This window comes from Lissotriton helveticus, chromosome 11 (genome assembly GCF_964261635.1).
Source record: "Lissotriton helveticus chromosome 11, aLisHel1.1, whole genome shotgun sequence".
In the NCBI taxonomy this organism is placed as follows: Eukaryota; Metazoa; Chordata; class Amphibia; order Caudata; family Salamandridae; genus Lissotriton; species Lissotriton helveticus.
In genome coordinates this window covers 997,092,637-997,113,842 of record NC_136072.1, presented here as the reverse complement: position 1 = coordinate 997,113,842, position 21,206 = coordinate 997,092,637, and positions in this window count along the sequence as shown.

The following is a 21,206-nucleotide window of genomic DNA, read 5'->3' as shown; positions in this document are numbered from 1 at the left end:
CTAAAGATAACACCTATTTCTAATCTCATCTGTTTCACATCTACCTGTAGGTTTACATCTTGTACACAATACCAATCTTCACTGACTCTATGTATAGACATGACCCATTGTGCCGCCTGGTGTGGACAAATATTCCGATGTCCACTGTTTGGGGAGATCTCACACCTGCAGTGACATAAACTTCCCTAAGGCAATAGAGTCCTTTGAGACTTTTGCCACCCTAAGTACTAACATGTTGCAAGATCTATCTCAAGACTCTTGACAACAGCTGTTATTGACATACATTCTGTATGGCTTACAGAGTAGTCTAAGGATGGAAATTTTGGGAAGAGTGTTAAATGTCCACCATTCATTATTGACAGCAAACTGTGAAACCACATAAAAGCCCTAACAAAACTGGTTGCTCAAGAGAAAAAAAGTAGCAACCAGCTGGTCATGCATCTGCATAACCTACCCTGTTTTGGACAATGGCCCGGAATTAGACCTAGATGAGGGTTCAGAAGTTTGTGTGAGCCATGACGTACTGCAATGTTGTGCAAGACACAACAGGCTACTATTATCTTGCACACAATTTAAGGGGAGTACAGCAGCATCCCTCGTATGGTCAAGACATCTGAATCCTGACGTTAGGAGACCAAAAGTGCGCTCTATGATGGCTTGTGTAGTAATGTTTGCTGTATTGAACCTACGCTGAGGTACTGTGATTGTGCGTCTGTATGGTGTGAGGAGAGGAGGGAAAAGTGCACATGCAACATCACCTGAGGAGTAAAATTAGGAAATATTTGTACATGCCCCACTGCATCTGTAGAGTTTATTATATACGAAGTGGTACATGCAGTGCCTGATGGGGCATTTATGTGTTACAAGAATTAGTAATTTGTAATGGCTGTGTATATTGAAACAACATTTATACATTTAAGTGGAGAGGTGTGGCTCACTGGTTAGAGGCGGCAGACCTGTAAGCAGAGAACGGCCCGGGACCAGGGTTCAATTCCCGACGCGGCAGGGTCTTGGACCAGGGTCAACGGAGTCGATAATTCTCGCCTCAGTGCCTACTCTAACCAGGGAACACACTCGGTAACTCTGGGCATTAAGCTTGCCTCATCTCTACAACGGCCCCCCACAGACGCTGGGGATGCCTAGTTTCACCCTGGAGATACCCAGAAAGGGACCATCTCACAGGGAAAACCAGGACGGGTTCCCCAGCGGTCTACAGCGCCAGGACACTCGGGTAGAGTAACAGTGCGGTTTACAAGTATCCCACATTTACAAGTATCCCACATTTACATTTCCAAATTGTCTGGTGCTTGAGTACTTACCCAGAAGGTACATGTCGCAAAATACCCCACTGCGAGCCACCGGACAATAGGTGACCTGTGGAATATGTAGCTGTCATGTGTACTGCCTGATAACACTGCACACATATCAGTAAAATAGTCACTGGCATCACGCATACTCTTCACATTAATGGCGTGCCAGCGGTGTCTGTTGTGGAATTGTGTATTGTGTTGAGGTGACTGAAATGGCACATGAGTGCAATCAATAGCACCTACCACACGTGGGGAGCAGGACAAGAGGTAGAAATCTGTAGCAACTCTTTGCCTTTTCTGCCAGTGTATGTGGCATACATATGTAGAGAAGCACTCTTCAATTTATGCAGCTCAGAACCTGATGCAAGCATCAGGACCGGCTTGCCTGAGAAATGCCTGCACTGTCACTGGACAACCTCTGGAATTACCCAGTGACAAAGAAATGTAGCACTGCTAGTATCTTGAAATAGACTGGGATGGCATGAGAGTGGCACATCTCAAAGTCAAGATGCTGCCCCCCTCACAAACCATGTCCAAGATGACATCAGGGGGAAACAGAATCTGGAGCTTCCTTCTTGGCAGGATAGTTTAAAGAGGTTAATCTTTTGTCTGAAGATCCTCTCTGCTCTCTTCTTCCTTCCACTCCTCCTTCTCCCTAAATCATTCTTTTGCATCACAAGGAGCAAACTGACAACCACATTTAGCATATGTTAACATGTTATAAGGTCCTAAACCGTTTGAGTGTGGCAGCTCAGTTTTATGTATGCAGCAAGACTTGTTGGGCTAACGGCTTTCCGCTGGAGCTGGGTGAGGAGGTGTTAAGCACTAACGCAGTGTGTGTTTAGTGTTTGGGAGAAACTTGGAAAACTGAGGTTTGATTATGGGTTTTGACTTGTGTATAACAATCACATTTGAACTGCTTGAGAAAGACATTACATTACAATTGTTAAATGTGCAACTGCTGAAGAGATGTGACAACTATACATGTGAGGTTATTGGTGCCACTTGAAGGGCCATATGAATCGGTTGATGGTTTTGTTTGTTACATGATTTATCTACACTGTTGTAGAGGTTTTTGTTTTTTTCCCAATCACATGTAGCCCTTCAATACGCCCCATACACATAAACATATGTACCAGCCTAGTGCCTACATATAACTGTTTTTCTATTTTGAGTGAGGCATTTTGTACTATGTTGGTTGTACAACTAGATGTCATAGATTTCATGATGTGTAGATCTAGGCATATGTATTGCGGCATACAGCAATGACTGCCCTCTTATTTCACTGTGTTGTGATCTGCTCGAGTGTGAAGATTCCACTCTGAGTGCGGAACCTCAGCAGGCATAAAAATACTACTCGTAAGTTTTTTTGTGAATACCAAACGTAGTAAAGTCAGACTTTTGGTCTAAGTTAAACTTTTGGTCTAGCTTTACCTTTATGAATCTGGCTCCCAGATTTCACGAAACGGACATCTGGAACTTCTTATACCTTTGCGGATATGTTGAAAATGTTGTAAAGAATCGTTTTAAGCCGAGAAACATTTATGCCTTTAGGAATTTCCTGATTTGATATATTTGTTTGTATAAAAGCATCCGAGAAGAAGCTAAAGAACCAGATCGCATCCCTTTCCTTCCCTCCCCTTACTTTTCCTTCCTTCCTGTCTTGCTTCCTTCGTCCATTTTTGCTTCCCTTCCAATGTCTCCCCGTAATAAACAAAATGACATACTTTTTTGGAGGACTGTGCTCCAGTAGAAACAGTTCCTCTGCTGTTCCTGGAAAGTGGAGTATGTACATTATGTCCAAAGAAGATCTAAACACATTAGTGTGACCTGAGTGATCAAGTAAAGCGAAAACTGCTATCCAATTAGGAAAAATAATAAAAAGAACATCTGTTTAAATAGCCACACTTGATTCTAAGTGGCGTGAAAAGTACTTTTCTCAAGCCTACCAACACAGTGATTTACTACCCAAAGGAAAATGAGACAGTCTGGTGTGAATACAGATCAAACAAAGCAAGGCAAATAAAGCACAGGACAAATGAACATTTCAAACAAGTAAGTTCACAAATCAAAGGAGTAGAATGTTTCTAATTGAAACTTCTTCGGCCCTCACAGGGCTTGCTAATTAAGCCTATCCCTCTCTCACATGTTAAAGTCTAATTGCTTCTCTCCAACCTCACCTCAGACCTACTCTTTTCCTTACTTTCAAACCTACCTTGTTATAACCCATATTTCTAATGGCTTTGCCTGCTGTGTGTAATGTGTTCATATCGTTGTCCTCCTTCACTGGTTGCTCTTGTCACATGTCACTGCTTTACTTGCTTCACCTCATATATGTAGGTTTTCTCATAGCTAATTTTTGACTTACCTGCCCGTGTTCCTTCCATCCACTGGTACATTATCCTTTTTGCATGGTCCACCCTTCTTTGTACTGTACATAATCGGTACGCCCTGTATCTGCAATGATCCCATGTGTTTATATTGTGTCTGCTTATGACCGTGTTCCTGTAACTTTGTCCTTTATCTGTTAAGCACCTCGACTTCCAAAGGTCACATTCACATACAATCTTAAAATAACTGAGTAAAATAATGCATGAATGAAGTAAATTGCTATGGAGTATACAGCAGCTGACAACCTGTGAGAAGAGCTGAAAGCAAGTAATATGTAACGCTGGCACGCATGCTCATGAGAGGCATCGAGAGAAAGATGACAGCCCACAGGGCAAAAAGGCTCATGAAGAGGAGAGCTTGCTCTGTCAATCACGTCCTTAAAGTGCCCCAGAAAAATATGCTGCGAGAAATGCTAGCTGGCAAAATAATGCCAAGCATGACATGATACAAGGCCTGTAGTTCCCTCCCGGATTCCCGATTATCATATCAGAACTATTCACTTGTGGAGTCGAGGATGTACTAAAACCCCATGTGACTTGGCACAACCCTTTCCCTTGTGCACCATAGACACGCAAACATAGAAAAACTCCTGTGACATCAGTGGCTTCTCTACATTGCAGTGGCAAGGCCTACACTTGCACCTAAGATGTCATAAGAAAATGAGAGCATTGGTTTTCCTCTTTACTATTGTCAATGGATGCACAGTCACATCTTCACGTTCCCTATGAACCCCAGGCTCCACAGCCATGTCACTAGACACCACACACTCACTGCAGCCTGCACAGAGCAAAAATAGAGGTAATGGGTATTGTTATATTTCATATAGGTAACCCCAGTATAGGCTCAGGTAGTCACTTAACCTTTCATTTATATTTTCCCCTACCACTACACTACATTACGGTTCTTGGGACTCACCTTTTACCTAGTTATGATACTGTTTACAGGACGTAGGGTTTTCACTGAAAACTAGCCTCATCCATTTTGCATGAGGATTCTTGAAAACTCAGCAGGACCACCATCTCCTGCATAATAACTTTATATAAGGGTCATTCCTTCCATCATCCTAAATCTGACATGACACAGCAAGGTAGAGCCCCTGAGCCCTGAGAGTACCGTATCTTGCTGAGTTAGGAAGAGGAGAAAAGGACTTCTATGCCAACACTCTGACGCGAGATGCTGAGGTGCGTGCACACAGATACTTCAGCTCGCAGTGGTCTGACATCCCTTGCGGTGTGTTTATCTCGAGACCAAGACGGGGTTCCACAGTCTCTCACTTCAGGGAATGGGGTTGACTTTATCCTAGAGGGATTCTTGACTTTACACCTATATACATACTAGGTACACTTAGGTACATCTAGTTAGGGTCGCTTTGTAGGAGTACGCATTTACTATTGTCATGTATTTTATATACTTGCTTGAATTCATTGTTTTAGCACGATGGTAGAAATCTACCATCCTTTTACTCTGTTAGTACTTCTAATCATTTATATTTGTTTCTGTCCAATGGTGTTTCAGCACACCTATTTCACACTAGAATGACGCTGGTTCAATAAATGCTTATCGGAAAACATCCCCATCGTTTATTCTGTGTATCTCGCTGAGAATAAGGGGCATATGTATGAAAGAACAGGTTTGTTAGTCCTTAATAGCGATATTTTGCGAATCGCTATTAAGGACTCGCAAACTGCTATGTAAGTACGTTTCGCATTTAAAATAGCGATTCCTATACATTCCTTATTTGCGACTCGCAAATTACGAGTCACAAATAAGGAAAGGCTTCCCTTTCATTTCTACGGGCCAAGAGGCCCAAAGAATGAATGGGAATTGCGTGCGCAATTTCAAGGGTGCAAGGGTTCCAAAAGGACACCCTGTTGCACAGCTGAAATGTGCATGTGTGCACATGTGGCGCAAGTACATGCCCAAAGGGCATGTATGTGTGCCACATAGCACTTTGAAAAGCCCCAAAAAGTGCTCTTTACGAGGAAATCGCAAATTACCACCAACTTGAAGTTGGTGGTAATTTGTGATTCCTCACAGCAATATCGCAATTTGCGATGGCTACTGGAACAGCATTTAGGGAATTGCAAATTGTGATTCTCTTAATGCATGCGCAAATTAGGGAATTACAAATTTTGCTATTCCTTATTTTGCAAGTACGCTTTTGCTTACCTACATTGCACACAGCTAAATTACGATCGCAAATGCTGACATTCTGCGAATTTCAGCGTTTGCGATTGCAATTTAGCTTGATACATCTGGCCCAAAGTGGGCATGAGTGACTGAGGGAAAAGTATCACACTGTTTCCACGGTCCAGAGGGATAAGGGTTGTCATGTTCGATAGTTGCCAAGAGCTATTCTCTCCTTGGTAAGAGGGGTTTCAATTGGCACCGTGAGCTAGCTGGTATACAGGCTAACGTACCTGGTGGGGGTGTTTAGAATCAGTCCGGATACCAATCCTACAGTGTATGATGTATAATAGCGCAGGTCCTGTGTATGTTTATAGGAACTACACAACAATGGATACAGGACCGCTAAGTCCAAATGGAACAGTCACTGTATGAAATACTGAGGAATACTATGGGATAAGGCAGGTACCTGCAGATGGGATGCCATGTCGACATTTGACCCTGCTTGCAGGCAGGTCGCCCCCACACCGCTACTTGCCTCCTGCCAGCCTGCCTCCTGGTTCCTGGGCTCTTTCCCTCACCCTGTGTGCCAGTCTTCCCCCCTCACCCCCCACTGCGCCCGACCTGGCCTTCCTGTTGCTGCCTCCCTGCGGCCCCATCCCCCAGCACAACCATTGGCCTCCCCGCTCCAGCCTCCCAGCTGCTCCTCCCTCCCAAGCCTCCTCAAATACTGGCCGAGCGGCGGTAGTTGGAGCGACCTTTGACCATGCTTGCAGGCAGGTCGCCCCCAAACCGCTACTCGCCTCCTGCCAGCCGGATTGCCTGGTTTCTGCCCCTTGCTGCCTGCCTCCTGGTTCCTGGGTTCTTTCCCTCACCCTGCGTGCCAGTTTCCCCCCGCCCCCACCGCGCCCGACCCTGCCTTCCCGCCGCTGCCGCCTTGCGGCCCCGCCCCCCAGCACACTCATTGGCCTCCCCTACTCGCCTCCTGCCAGCCAGATTGCCTGGTTCCTGCCTCTTGCTGCCTGCCTCCTGGGCTCTTTCCCTTACCCTGCGTGCCAGTTTCCCCCCCACCCCCCACCACGCCCGACCCGGAATTCCTGCCGCTGCCTCCCTGCGGCCCCGCCCCACAGCACACCCATTGGCCTCCCTGCTCCCGCCTCCCAACTGCTCCTCCCTCCCAAGCCTCCTCATATGCAGGCCGAGAAGCAGTTTCGCAGCGGCTGCACCGCTGGCGTGCCAAAGGCAAGCCCGTCTGCACCAGTCCGCGCCTGGACCGCGCCCAGCGCCAAAACCCCTGGACACCACGAACGCCACGACACCAGAATCCACCACGATGACAGCACCATCCACGCACTCAACGCCGGCCAAAATCACACCTGCTTCCAGGCCGCCCCAAAACGGACCCACGGACCCTTCTCCTGCCGCACCTGCAGCTTCACCTGCGACAGAAGCACCAAACCTCCAAGGACTGGACCAAACCACCTCCGCTGCATACTCCTCAACACCTGCTTCGCACGCAAACACGCTGTCGAGCTCTGGGATCTGCTCGACTAAGCATGGGCGGATTTTGCGGATCCACGATTCGCGGATCCAGCGGATTCACGGATCGTGGATCCGCAAAATCCGCGGATTCAGCGGATTTGCGGATTTTGGGGGCGGGGCTTCCTCGAGCGTGTGGGCGGGGCCAAACGGACGGGGCTTCCACGCGAGCGCACATGCCTCTTGTGTGTCTAAAAGGTGACAGACCGATCAGAGCAGCAGATTAAGAGACAGAAGCCCCTGGTCACAGGAACAGCACGGGGGTTGCGCTCGTGAAAGTCAAAGATGCCCAGCCTCCCGTTTTGTTTTGGGCTGCTGAATGAGTCACTGCATTTGCGCTTCAACTAGTTCCAGCGACCAAGTGTGTGTCACTATGCAATCGCGCCGAAGTGCGCAGGGGTCCCTTGAGTGAAATGTCCATCATAGTGGGTAAATGGCGGGAAGACGGTGCACACCTCGAGTGTGTGGGCGGGGCCAAACGGACAGGGCGTCCATGCGAGCATGCCTCTTGTGTGTATAAAAGGTCAGAGACCGATCAGAGCAGCAGATTTATTATTTAATTGTGCCAGGACCGTCGTGCCCGAATGAACCCTGCCCTTCATATTTATTCAAGAAGACACCACTGTTGAAGTAATTTACGATGGCGCCGGCAAGCTGCCAGCGCCATCCTGCAAAAGTTACTTAATTAGCTTCAACAGGAAGCTCCAACTGCTAAAATAAAGCAGGCGCTCGAGCCCCTGCTGTATCTTATCTGTTAGAGCTTCCTGTTGAAGCTAATTAAGTAACAATTGCAGGATGGGCGCTGGCAGCTTGCCGGCGCCATCGTTAATTAGGCGCGCTTGAACTTTTGACTGCAAAATCCGCTCCGATCGCGGATTGCGGATTTTCGGCAAATCCGCGAGAGTTCGCGGATCGCGGATTTGCCGAAAATCCGCAAAATCCGCGATCGGAGCGGATTTTGCGCTCATGCTTATGCTCGACACCTCCGCCTCAGACGTGGCCTTCCTGACCGAGACCTGGTGGAACGACTCCTCGGCGCCCAACATCGCCATAGCCATACCGGATGGCTACAAGATCACCCGCAGAGATTGCGCCAATGGAATCGGAGGAGGACTAGCCATAATCCACAAGTCAACCCTCAAAGTCGCCACCCATGCAGATGACACCCTCAACACCACCGAACACCTGCACTTCCGGATACACACCGACCCCAACACCACCCTCAGAGGAACACTCATCTACAGACTACCAGGACCCCAAGCTCGGTTCAGCGACTCTATCGCCGACCTCGCCAGCACCCATGCACTCGCCTCTACGGACTACATCCTCCTTGGGGACCTAAACTTCCACCTCAAGAACAACAACGACGCCAACTCCGCCACCCTGATCGACAACCTCGCCAACCTCGGCCTCAGACAACTCGTCACCACACCCACCCACACTGCCGGCCACACGCTTGACCCCATCTTCTCCACAGGCTCCCACGTCGCCTTCGATCACACCACCGAACTCCACTGGCCCGACCACCGCTGCATCCACTTCACCTTCAAGAAACCAACCACGCACCATCGCACCCAACAGCTGCCCCGCCGCTGCTGGAGCAAAGTCACCGAAAACCAGCTGCTCACATCCCTCGCCAAGAACCCACCCACCGACCCCACCAACTCTGACGCCGCAGCCCGCAACCTCAGACAGTGGATCGATGACTGCGCCAACACCCTCGCCCCGCTCAAGAAACCCTCCAACAACCACACCAACAAGAGAGCCACATGGTTCACCAAAGAGCTCCAGGCTTCCAAACGTGCATGCCGAAAACTGGAGAAGACATGGCTACACGAACGCACACCGGTCAACCACACAGCCCACAAGGACGACGCCCGCAGACACCACCACCTCATCAGACTTGCCAAGAGATCCTCCTTCAAAGACCGCTGGACAACAACGCGCACAACAGCAAAGAGCAATTCAGCATCATAAAGGAACTCTCCAACCCCAGCGCCAACGCCAACGACATCCCGCCCTCACAAGAACTGTGCGACTCACTAGCCATCTTCTTCCACCGCAAGATCGCTGACATCCACGACAGCTTCAACACCACGACCGCCCGACTACGCCTTACTCCACCTCCCCGGTGAATACCACCAGCGCCAACCGCCTGACCTCCTGGTCCAGCGTCAATGATGACGAGACACGCGAGGTCATGAACTCCATCGACTCAGGATCTCCGTCTGACCCATGCCAACACCACGTATTCAACAAAGCAGACGCAGCCATCGCACCCCAACTACGGAAGGTCATGAACATCTCCTTTGAAACAGCAACATTCCCGGAAAGCTGGAAGCACGACAAAATCAACCCCCTTCTCAAGAAGCCCAAAGCTGACCCCAAGGAACTCAAGAACTTCTGCCCATCTCCCTGCTCCCGTTCCCGGCAAAGGTCATCGAGAAAATGGTCAACATGCAACTGGCCCTCCACCTGGAAGACAAAAACATCTTGGACCCGTCCCAGTCCGGATTCAGACGAAGCCACAGCACCGAAACCGCCCTCCTCGCCGCCACAGACGACATCAGGCGCCAACTAGACAACGGCGAAACATCAGCCCTCATCCTCCTGGACCTGTCAGCTGCCTTTGACACGGTCTGCCATTGCACTCTAAAGACACGCCTCCTAGAAGCCGGAATCCAAGAGATGGCCCTTGACTGGACCACATCCTTCCTCACCGGCAGAACCCAGAGCGTCCGCCTCCCACCCTTCCGATCCGAAGCCACCAACATCATCTGCAGCGTCCCCCAGGGCTCATCCCTCAGGCCGACGCTGTTCAACGTCTACATGGCCCCCCTCGCACTAGTGGCCCGCCATCACGACCTCAACAACATCTCCTACGCCGACGACACCCAGCTCATCCTCTCCCTCACCATGGACCCACACACCGCCAAAACCAACCTCCACGAGGGAATGAAGGCCGTCGCCGACTGGATGAGAAGCAGCCGTCTGAAGCTGAACTCAGACAAGACGGAGGTCCTCATTCTCGGATCCACCCCCTCAGCCTGGGACGACTCCCAGTGGTGGCCGACCACACTGGGAACAGCACCACCACCGACCGACCATGCACGCAATCTAGGATTCATCCTCAACTCTTCCCTCTCCATGTCTAAGCAGGTCAACACCGTCTCCTCCTCCTGCTACCACACCCTCCACGTGCTCCCCAGGATCTACAAGTGGATCCCGACCAAAACAAGAAGAATGGTGACACAGGCACTCGTCAGCAGCAGACTGGACTACGGCAACACACTCTATGCAGGAATCCCATCCAAACACCTACGACAACTACAACGCATCAAAAACGCCTCTGCCCGACTGATCGTCAACGTCCCCCGCTGCAGCCACATCACCCCCCCACCTGAGAGACCTACACTGGCTCCCCATCGAAAAGAGGGTCACCTTCAAGCACCTCACCCATGCACACAAAACACTCCACAACGCCGGACCAGCCTACCTGAACAGCAGACTCAGCTTCCACACCCCCACCCGCCAGTTCCGCTCTGCCAGCCTCGCCCTCGCCGCTGTCCCCCGCATCCAACGAACGACCTCCAGCGGCAGATCCTTCTCCTACCTCGCCGTCAAGACCTGGAACACCCTCCCTACCCACATACAGCAGACCCAAGGCCTACTCACCTTCAGAAGACTCCTCAAGACCTGGCTCTTCGAGCTGCAGCAGCATCCCCCTCCTCCCCTCTTATTGATTGAGTGATTGATTGATGTCGGCACTGAACCAAGTATTACCAGCATCTGCTCATGTTATTTAGATACAATGCAAGAGAAGAATGTTTCAACAGCCTCAGAAAGGTATAGGATCTACCCACCAACAGACTGGACAGCACTTGTGCCCACATTTATAAGTCCAGATGATGTGCCTCATGATAAATGTACTAGATCACTCTTGACCTGACGTGCTGTGGCTTGTAACTAATATGATGCTGACATACAACTTTACAGGTTTTTTAAATCAATTTTAGACTTCAGCTTCATCATTTAAGATCTGGGATGTGTCTGTTTTCATATCAATCTGTGCCCTCAATTCCGCTGCCAATAAGGTGATGGGAACAACATTTGAAGATTGTAAAACTTTGTTGACTGTTGGACCATCTTTCTGTGTATCCCCATGGGGCATACAGGATGTTTTAGATACTGTGGCAAAATGTCTGATGGATAAAATCCACATTTACAATGGTGTTTGGGCGACTGTCAGATGCCAATATTATACAACATTTCCTGTGACACAGACATCTTGAAGTTGACCAGTACGATTGCCGTAATATGATCGAACCATAATGGGTGAACTGATGTGTGTACTAAAGGCAGGGCAGGAGTCAATCTTAGCCATCACCACTCTGTGTGCCTTTTAAGGCATGTATCCTAGTGGCAGTGGTAGTGTTAGGCTAGTATAGGCATACTTTCCTCAACTGCCGATGATGTTCAGCTGTGGCAAGACATAGTAGTATGTCCCCATTAGCAAAATAAGTTTTCTGCATTCTGTCACAATCATCTGACCATCCCCGTGGACACAATGGAGCGTACTCTAGATGCCTCTGTCAATGTGGTGGTGCACAGATATCAACAGTGTGGACCCAATAGTCATCACAAGGCCTTCTTCCTGGAGAACCTCCAGGCAACAAGTATCATTATGGTAGTGTATATTTTTTGTTGTGAAACCAGTTTTGATGGGGGCCCCGGTGTCATTGCTGGCAGTAGGACCAGTCATCCTTCCTGCAATAGTGAGTCCTACTGCCAAGTTTTAGAAACTGATGCATAACAAAGAAACAGTAGAAGTTCTGTGAGGTTGACACTCTAGGCATATGCTACATTGTAACCTGCCCACCTCTCTTCTATGAGCAGATACGGACAGGGTAGCAAGGTGCCCCTGTGCTCACCTTGTTTGATCTTGTAAACCCTACCGATCCATTTACTTTGTTCTACTGTGATTTTAAAAAGCTACGAGTCCTCCCTATGTCATCACATAGCTGGGGATTGGGTGTGCAGTTCCACTGGCGTTTATTCAGTTTTTTGGAAAACTCTGTATACGGTGCCTTTTACCAGGGCTCATCTTTTTGTAGTAATTGATTTTTAGTCATGTGACTTTCTATGTACATGAGGTGATCTTAGTCATATAAGTACCCATTAATGTAACGTTCTGTGAGGTACAGAAGCAACCTGATGGGCTGAAAATGTGACAATGGACAGAGACCTCAGCTCCTACCTGAAGAGTTTCTACAAGTTTACAACAACATAAAATAAGTATATTGACAGATATCAGGCAACATGGGTGTAGTCCAGTGTCAGTTTTAATGGGGTGACAGTGAGAGGCAGTGCAGGATAGGAAGACATGGTAATGTGTGCGGAGAGGTTACACCACACGCTGAGACAGTAGTGTCAGAGACTCAGAGAGTGGGAGCCCTAAGGGGGCAAGGTAGTGCCAGGGGTAAGGGTGAGTGAGTGTTAATTTTGAGGGGTGGGGTAGAGAATGTCAGGGGTGGGAGAGAGAATGCAAAGAGTGTGGAGATATAGTTTCAGGAGTGGTGAGGGAGAGTGCCGGGGATGGGGAGAGGGTCCAGGTTGTGGAGAAGGAGTGTAATGGGCAGAGAGGTCGAGAGTCAGTAACAATTATAGGAAACAAGCCTTGGTACTGCATCGGTTTCACCTATGTAATGAATAACGAGCTGTTTTCATCAATCATGGTCCAGGAGATGGAAAAACCTCCCTGAGAGATAATACAGGAGTGAGGAGGATGTGGTGCAGTGGCCAGAGCTGCTGACTCGAGAGCTGGCTATCATGGTTTGAGTCTCCGCGGCACCGTGCAACATCCTGTGATTCTATGCAAATCACTTAGGGCCAGATGTAGGTAAATCTAATTTACCGATTCTAAAATACCGAGTCATACCGAATCGGTATTTCAGAATTGGAAAATGAGATGTAGATCAAAAATCGGTAAAAATTACCGAATCGGAATCACTCGGTATCTGAAATCGGTATTTACCGAATCGGTATTTACCTACTCGGTAAAATCCGATTCGGTAATTCCCATACATACCAACGGGCCCATGGCCCATAGGAACGAATGGGTAGTACCGAATCGGAATATACCGATTCAGTAAATACCGAATCGGTAAATACCGAATCGGTAAAATCCGAATCAGAAATTTGAAACTGACAAACATGTGAGCCTGTGAACCAATCAGGAACTCCTACCACACCCAAGTCCAAAGGCACTGGGGAATCAACCAATCAGAATCAAGCACCCCTCCCCAGTACCTGGGACTGGCCACGCCCATGCAGGTGCAGAAACCAACAGTCAGGAGAGCAGGAGGACAGAGTGTGGAGCAGGCTTCCCTGAGCTAACCAACACAGCACCATGGAGAGTCAGGATGCACAGAGGGATGCCGCAGAGCGCAAAAGGAAGCAGAAGTTCAGCCAAGAAGAACTGCAGGTGCTTGTTGCAGAGGTTGCAAGAAATTACAGCAAGATATTTGGGAAGCAATCACTGCATGTAGCTGAATCCATCAAGCGCAGCACCTGGATTGAAATACAAGGCAAGGTAAATGCCATTGGTGTCACCCACCGTGACCTGGAAGATCTTAAAAAACGGTGGTATGACATCCGCATCATCACTAAGAAGAAACTAGCTGCCCACCGCAAGGAATGTGCTGTAACAGGGGGAGGAAGAAACCGAGCCCCACGACTCACTGACATAGAGGAGCTGGTGGCATCCACCCTTGAGCTGAATGCATCCACGGCATCGGGGACGCTGACAGCTCAGCAAGAAGTGCGAAGAAACAAGGTAAGATGCAAGTACATTGTCAATTACACATTTCACTATTCCCCTCACACACTCTGTGTGCCCACATCATACTCCTGAACAGGTTTTAAAAATGTTCTGCAATGCATCATGGGAAATGTAGTAATGTGTAGAAACCTCTAAGCAGTCTGCATGCCATGCAGCAAGGGAAGCAACAGACAACTACCATAGGCAAATTGAGAGATAGGCAAAAGTGCAATAGTAGTGTGTTTAATCATGAGACACAGGTGAACCACTCCACTGACACAATGTCCATGTCTGTTCACAGGAGAGTCAATGCGCAGCACAGCAGAGGATAGAGAGAAGAGGAGGGAACAAGCTGGACCCAGCACATTACACGGAGGGAAGGACCAAGAGCAGGCAGCCCAGTCACCTGAGGAGCCAACAGCACCACAGCCACAGTCCCCTCTGTTATTTGGGAGTCAGGAGACAGGAGCGGCTGCACAATCCCCCACCCCCACAACACCATCCCCAGTGCTGGGAAGGGCAAGGCGCCTTGATGTGCCCCTTCGCAGAATACTGGAAACATCTGAGGAGGAGGAGGAGGGTGACACACAGGAAACAGCCAACACTGAGCAGCTGCCCACTCCCAGAGTTTTGCGGGCCAGTGTCCGAGGGCGAAGGCCACGGGAGGCAGTTGATGTGCGTCAGGATCAGGGGGTCTTCTGCGGACTGGAGGCCACCATGGTCAAAGTACAGCGCCTGCAGGCGAAAGCAATGATGGGGGTTCAGAGGCAGGCACACACAACAAACAAGAAGCTCGATGCAGTAGGCAAGGGCATTGGGGAAATATCTGAGAGCATGCAGTCAATGGCGTCTGGCATATCCGACATAACACAATGCATGACTGTCCTGTGTGACAAGTTGGACAGGGACCATTTGGAGAGACGCAAGGCTCCTGTTGATGTGCGGCAGCAGACAAAAGCCCTGAACAGGTTTGCTACTGCTACCACCGTGCTGTGCAGACGGTCAGTGGCGATGCAGGATGTCATTGTGCAGTGCTGCACCAATTTATCAGTAGGAACGGCCAGAATGACCTCTGCAATGGAGCTCATGCTCGCTCAACAGACTGGCACTGGAGGCGACACTTGTGTGTTGGAAAGTGAGGGGTCCACCAGCAGGAGTGGCGCAAGCACTCCTGTACAAGACTTACGTAGGAGCGGCAGGCGTCCGGCAAGTGAGACAGGCCACACCGAGAACATTGACACACAGCCACAGCAGTCCCGCCCTGTGGTCCGTGGCCACAAACAATGACTTTGCCCTCCACCCAAGGAAGAGGTCACGGTGGTGTTAACCGTGACAACACAGTCATGGACAGTTTGATATTGTGTGACCGATGTGTGCTATCAATGCAGTAGCGTAGTGAATAATAAACTACGTACACCATTAACTTTGCCTGCCTGTGTCTCATTACTCACTCAGAAATATTGCTGTGTGACCTCTTCCCGTCTCAGTCTCCCATCTGTAGCTGCTGCTGCTACTGTACCATGGGGCTCTGCCACTTCTGTGTCATCATCAATGTCCTCATGATGTGTGATCTCCACCTCTGTGCCTTCCTTTGTGGCGAGATTATGTAACATTGCACAGGTCGCTATGATTTTGCAGCAGATGATTGGGGTGTACTGCTGTGCCCCTCCACTCTTGTTGAAGCAGCGAAACCTGCTCTTAAGGAGTCCATATGTGCGCTCCACAACGTTTCGTGTAGATCTGTGAGCCACATTGTACCGCCTTTCACTCCTGGTGGATGGGTTGAGGTAGGGGGTGAGCACAAAGGACCGCAGGGCATATGCACTGTCGCCTAGGGGGGGAGAAAGAATGACATTAATTGCATGTACATGATACGTAGATCTGCTGTGAGTGTCATGGTGTGTCAATGTGATTTACCTAGCAGGTATCCATTTCCAAATTCTCCGGCAAGTAGGCGTCTGTATATTCCACTATTCTGGAATATGTAAGAATCATGGGTACTTCCGGGGAACTTCGCAACGATGTCTGTGATGAGGTTCCCTGCGTTACATATGACCTGTACATTGATGGAGTGCGTTGACTTGCGGTTTCTGTATATGTGCTCTGTGGCAGCAGGTGGACAGAGTGGTACGTGGGTACCATCGATGCAGCCTATCACGTGAGGGAAGTGTGCCAGGTGATAGAAGTCTGTCTTGGTTTTTGCTAGTTCTGCTGGTGTAGCAGGGAATGAAATGTAATGCTCCATCCTCTGCATCATGGCGTCAAGAAACCTCCTGAAGAAGCGGGACAGGCAGCCCTGGGACACACCACCCACTGCAGCTATCACACTCTGGTAGCTCCCAGAAGCCAGCAGGTGTAAGCTACATAGCACCTGGACATGGGGTGGGATGGCGTGGGCCCTGGGTGTTGTGTGCTCCAGGAGTGGGTGTAGGTCCCTGATCAAGTCCTTGATGGTGTCGGGGTGTAGCCTGTACCTTTGGAGTATTTCTGGCTCTGTCAGTTGGAACAGTGTTATCCTCTGCCTGTACACTTGTTCCTCCCTTTGCCATTCTCTCTCTTCTGCTGCCTGTAGTCTTTGCCGCCTTGCTATGACGTAAAAAGCCGCCATTATGGTTCCAGAGGTGCATTTTGGGACTCTTTTTATGGCCCTCCCCTGGTTACCACCTGCATTCAATCCATGATAAATACCGACTCATAAATACCGAATTTCTGCAAATTCGGTATTTTTGGGCTTTCCTACATCTCCATGGCCATTTTTTACCGTTTCTTATTTACCGATTCGGAAAATAAGAATTCGGTAAATATGAATTCGGTATATTCCGCCCCGGTAATTATACCGACTCATATTTACCGAGTCGGAATTATACCGACTCATATTTACCGAGTCAGAATTATACCGACTCGTGTTTTCCGATTCGGTAAATATTAGGCTCCTACATCTCATTTCATGGATACCGGTCGGTAACGGCCAAAATTACCGATTTTCGGCCGTTACCGACCGGTATTGGGCTACCTACATCTGGCCCTAAATCTCTTTGGGTGATAAATATTTATACATATATGCTGCAATAGTAAAAGGCAATACTTCATGAAAATATCGTTCCACCAAAGCGGATGTTAAAAGTATTTCAGCAGCTGGTAACTAATCGGAGAAACAGGCGAGGAACAATCATTGGTAAATGTAGGAAAATATGCTACAGCCAATAGAAATGGAGGAAAGGTAAGTGGAACTCATAGAAACCAATGAGAAGCCAGGACAGAGAGTAGGCAGGGTGTAAGTCCCTTTTAAGTTTATATAAAAAAACAATAGATTTCTCAAGCATGCTGTGCAGGTGAAACCTGAAAAAGGACCCAGTGGAGATAGAATGGGAGTGGGGGAGGGGAAGTGCAGAGTGGAAGAATTAGAAATAGAGGAAGTTGTGAAGCGGGCTTACGGGGTGGACAAGTGAAGTACTGAATGGCATGAGGTAGTGGCAGGGGAGGGAAATGTTAGGACGGGTGGAGAAAGGGAATGTAGGATGGGAGATGATAGAAGAGAGAGGACTGTTGCGATGCTGCAGTGTTGGAAGAGGCAATGTAGGCGGAGAAGAGGGAGTGTTCAGTGGTAAAAGGGAGTGCAAGTTGGGAAGGGGGAGTTCTGAGTGAAAAGAGGAAGAGGTAGCACCAGGTCTTTAAGTGGGATAAAAAGTGGGCGGTCTCTGATAGGGGCTTTAGCCTCAGAAGCATCACCAAGAGTGTTTTCGAAGTCTCGGACCAATGTAAACAAGGGTGTATGAAGTGAGTCTAGAATCTTATTCCTCACAAACTCATCAAATCTTACTCTACAAACAGTAGCACTTTACAAGGTGTATTTGCATTTCTGTGAGGTAATACAAAGCATTTCATTTATTGTAGCGACCTTTCACCAAACACATCACACTGTTGCATGCAGGAGCTATTAACTGTGTGTTTCAGGGTTTCTATTCACAAAAGAATACAAAGTTAGCAAGGACTTTCTATTTATAAGACATAGTAAGCAAACGGGGAAATTTCAGCGAGTAATTAGGTGCTGTATAATAGGCCCATCAGGACATGAAGGGACATATTTACAAGCACCTATCGCCACGACAACGTCACTTTTAGTGACGTTGTTGTGGCGATAGGGGCTTTGCCTTATTTACAAGGCAGCCTTAAGCCACTTACGTGGCTTAAGGCTGCCTTGTAAATAAGGCATCCTTCCTTGCTGTAATTAGTGTGAAAGAGGAGGGCAATAGATGTTGCAGTTAGCGTTCCGCTGCAACACCCATAGATTTTGACGCTGCCCCCTACTTGCAAGGGTGGTGTCAATAGGAGGCAGCGGCAACATTGAAAGCAGGGAAAACCTGGTGTTAAACAGGTGAAACGAGGAGAAATGCTTTATTTCTCCTAGTTTTTGCTGTTTCTATGTATGCTGTGTTGTGCAGCAGACATTGATTGTTAATGTGCAAGAAGGTGACCCTTCCGGCACATAAAAAATAAAAATAAAATCATTACGTTTTGCGACTTCTATGTGTGCTGCCTTAAGCATAAGTTATAAAACGCCATTTAAAGATTGTTAATGTGCAGGAAGGCAGACCTTCCGTCATATAAACAATCTTCTCCTCAACACAGAAACCCTTGTACTATGGTGCAAGGGTTCCTGCGTTGGCGCTAGGCTGCTAAGTTTAGCACCAGCGCAGGGGGAAACACAGGGCTGAACCATATTATGGTAAATATGGTGCAGCCCTGCGTTTCTGAAGTGGCGGAGCGCAGGGTTAAGCCAAGGAGGCAAAAGCCGCGATCCTCCACTTTGTCGTAAATATGCCTCGTAGTGTGGATAAAGTGGGAAAGACTTTCACCAGAGCAGAAACTGTGGCTAAATGATTGGTTAAGGCTAAAATAGCATAGTGCCAGGGGCTAGATAGGAAATGCAGCCTTTCTCTCTATTTGAGGAAAAAGGCAGATTTACATTTGCTCTTTCCACTTTATACCAGTCATGTAGTAAAACGTGGTAGAAGAAATCATGCAAACAAAAAAGTACACGCCACTACAATCATTGCAGTTTCCATTTGCTCCAAAAGCTACTGATCTGAAGATTAGATAAGATTTTTTTTCCCACAAACTCATTATTTTGCTCATAGCCCTCGTGTCTCTCGCAAATGCAAACAGCAACAAGAAGCAGTTGTAAAGCCAATAGGTATCGCTTCTGAGAGCAATTAGCTTAGGCAATGTTATATAGACACACTGTCCAGCAACCTGTGTACTTTGCAGTGTGGCTGAAACTAGTTTAAGAAAACAATATAAAGCAGCCTGGGCTAATGTATCTTATTTTGAAAGTGCATTAGCACAGTATGCATCATCGTCCTTTTTTAAATTATTATTTTTAGCCATTCTACACGGCAACCACACTGCTATAGAGCATTGCTATAAATCAGTGCCAAAGTCAGCAATGCTCACGCTGTACAGCATGATCAAAATGCAATGCCAAAGTCAATAGTCTCAAAGACTACACTTATTGACTTTGCCAATGTTTGTTAGGTCTCGGCACAACACCGATGCGATTCTGAGCAAAACAATTAATCTCCTAGTGGGCACACAAGAAAAAAAAATGAAAATTGGCAAAAGTCCTATCACATAAAAAAAGCAATTGTGCCACTGTCCATGTCTTAGTGAAAATTCCTTTGGAAGAAGATAACATCTGTTGCCACCATATACACACACAGATGACATCTGTTGTCACAATAAACATCCATTTCAAAGGAGAATAAATCTTCTTTGACGTGTGTGTGACACAGTAAAACATAGTTACAAATGTCAAGCGGTTCAACAAACACTACAGTGATGTAGAAACATTTAAAAGTACTGCCTGATTCAACGTGCAATCAGTGGAAGGACATCAGTCATGCTGAAGCATCAGTGGTCTACGGTCCAGCCGAAAGAAGAGGCAGTCAAGCCAGCATGCTCTCACAAATTAGAAAGCAGCAAATAAGAGTGACAGTGAAGCCAACAAATGTTAATCAATCAGCAGGCTGTAAGCCCCTTAATATATACAATGCCTCCTTGAAGTGAGAGTGCATGCAGCATTTGTGCTGTTGCAGGCGAGACCTAAAAACAGTCTGATTGCCGACAGACCTATACCTCATCATTTATCAGTGTGGTGTCTATGCTATAGCCAGCAGTAAAGGAACACAAAACAACAGAAGACAGGGTCTGCCAGTTTCTGCGAGATGTGTTCCTCAGGAGAGTCGTGTCCTGTGTGAAGAAGATCCTGAGCTCCAAAAGTGGCAGAAAAGAAAGCATGAAATAGACTTTGGATAGCTACCATTCTTTTCAGTCCCACCTCTGGTTGTTTACCTTCTCCTCCTGGTGCAGGCTGCATTGATACAATCGGTAAATACAATGGTGAGCCAGGTTACCGAGTTCCTGCCTGCAAATCAAAGCTGTCGTTTGCCGGAGCTGCTGCTGCAGTTTTTTTCAGCTTAGTAATTGTAATGAAGTTAGCAGTCCAGTAGTTGGGGTGGGCGGAGCTAGGTGGGCAGAGGGGAAGAGGAGGGGACAGTACAGGAAAGGGGCAGTCAGAGTAGGGACAGGGACGAGAGTGGTTGTAAGAGAATAAAGGTCTAGTGATAATACTATATAGCGTCTGTGGTCATTGTAGCAGGATGCTACAGCTGGCGACGAGGGTGGGATCAGCTTAAACCCAACCCACAGAACATTGTAAGAGAGCCCTGTCCCCCGGCAGCGTCGAGGAGAAGGAGACGCTGGCCAGAAAGACGAAACTACGACCGGCCACGAGAGGCCAGCAACCGGTGACCCTGTCCCCCCCCCAGCAGTTGAGAGGGACCCAGGAGGGAGCCTAAGCGCCGAGCGCTTGGACGCTCAAGGTAAAGGAGACCCTTCGCGCCAAAACGCGACTTGCGCAAGAAGTGCGCAGTGACCAGCCAGCGCTGCAGGAACAGAAGCCAGGAGCCTACCCTGACTCTGCCAGGCCCTAGCAGGGAAGAGAAAGTGCCCCAACGCGG